A 2,175-nucleotide genomic window follows, 5' to 3' on the forward strand; every position below is an offset into this window, starting at 1 on the left:
AGTGGGCCGGCGGGTGTGTCTCTTTTCAGATTTCTCTGCCTACAGGCTCCTGAGAAGTAAATCCGGCCCTGCAATTACCCTCTTTAGACCCTCCCTAGTTCCCTGTCTCACTTCTTCCCAGTTTATCTAAATTAACCAACAACACTTTCACTCTGAATTGGAAAACTATTTCTGTACTATAATACTATTTGATGATCTAGTATATAAACTTTGCCTTAATTACTCATCTAATAATGCCTTTATCAAAGTTGTCAGTAAGCTACTGACTGCAAAATCAGTATAGTTTTATTGCCCTGGTTTTTGAATGACCTCTTATCTCTTTGGATGGATTTTCAGTCTCACACTCCCATATTACCTCTGTTCCTCATGCTTTGGGCACCTAGGCACCTATTTATTGTTCATATGCATAAATGTTTCCTATTACTACATGATGATGCTTATATATAAAATATTACAGAAACTGTCAAGTCCTAAAAAAGCTCACCCTCAAGTCCAGGCCTAATGTTTGGTAGTTCCAAGCTACTTGTTTGAGCCATTTGCAACTAGGCAGAACCTTGAACTAATGAAGTTGTAGTTCTCAGTCCTAACACATGAGGGAGTTGGCTTTCCATTTGGTTACATACACTCTTGACTCTCTGTTAACTGCCTAGATTGAAGAAAAATATCCAGTACTTCCAGTTATAGGGAACATATGACTCTCCCCTACCTCCCATGATGTAGTGCTGGGTGCCTAAGTGGCCAATGCTGTTCCAAGGGACAGGGAGAGATTGCTTAGTTCTGTGTAAACTCAGACCACAGTGATTTGGAGCTTACACAGGATTTCTTCGCCTTGCTTCTATGGATGCAGCATTTAAGTGATCCCGTTGCATCATGCTGCACAGTAAGGTAAAAAAAAAAATGTAAAAGTTTAAAAAATACATTTGACTAAAACTGCAAAACCAGGTTATATGAAGAAAAAAAAAAAATATATGCTGTTTGAGGGCAACTATTTATACTCATATAAAGAAAGGTAAATATTTATTATAATTATTTGATTTGGACATGTTAATATTTGGCCTATTCATCTATGTGAATGTGAAATCTAATAAAGAGTATACTATCTCAATAGGGAAACAGGAAGAAAAGAGTTAACAAGCTTTCCGATGACTAGCGACCTACAGGAACAGCTGAAACCCAGAAAGGAGCTTGGAGCCGTTTCATTTGACTAGGTTAATGTAGATAGGAAAACCACAAAAGTTCAGCCTAAATGAGCAAAAAAAGAAACAGGTTTAATCATCAAGCCAAATCTGCTGAAGTAGAAATAGAGGAGGAAAGAAAGTAATGACAAATGTGTGCATTTTATCACTGTGAATGTAAACCTGATTTGATAGAAATATGGGGGTTGTCATTGCTGCCCATCTTCTGATATTGCCAAATGACTAGCTGTTAGGCTGACCCTCTAGGTTCAATAGCTAATGACCTACGAACAAGTATGTAGTTCCGGAAAATTAGAGCAAATTTGGGAATCCTTAACTGTATCCATGTTTTAGGTATGTAAATCAAGAGGGCTAGTATGATGGCCAGGCAACTGGCAAAAGCACAGAGAAGTCCAGTGGTAGCCTCCGTGTTTCTGTCACGACTGTTATCATTCAGATGACTAACACTAGCGCCTGCTGCTGTCAGAATAAATTATCAGTGACTGCAGCCAATCAGATTCAATTTCTCAACCCATCTCCTTCGACAAAAGTAATTGAGTAATCTACTTTTGTTGGGAAGGCAGGGCCACCAGCTGTAAGAATTTCAAACAATTCCTGTGACTGAGTCAAAGTTCTAACAATGGATGGCCAGCCTAAGACTAGAACACAGTCCAAGAGGGGGCACCACCAGGAGGGGAGTAGACTTATGTGCCATCAACTTAATCACATAGGAGGCCAGCAGGTGTTCACCCCCTCTCTGGCCAACTGGTGTTAGGGTATCTTACAGCTTTAGTGGTGCATGCAGGTATGAATGTAAAATGTAGATAAAGACACTGACAAATAAAAAAAAAATGAATACTTCTTGTATTAATATTTAAATTCCAAATTCTAGTCATGTGCAAAGGTGTGCCTTTATTTATCTAATTCAGTGCCATACACAAGCAGGCCCGGCACTACCATATAGGCAGGTCAAGCAACCGCTTGACGGCGCCAGAGGGGG

This window comes from Nanorana parkeri, unplaced genomic scaffold (assembly GCF_000935625.1).
Source record: "Nanorana parkeri isolate BGI_ZX_2015 unplaced genomic scaffold, ASM93562v1 scaffold317, whole genome shotgun sequence".
Lineage (NCBI taxonomy): Eukaryota > Metazoa > Chordata > Amphibia > Anura > Dicroglossidae > Nanorana > Nanorana parkeri.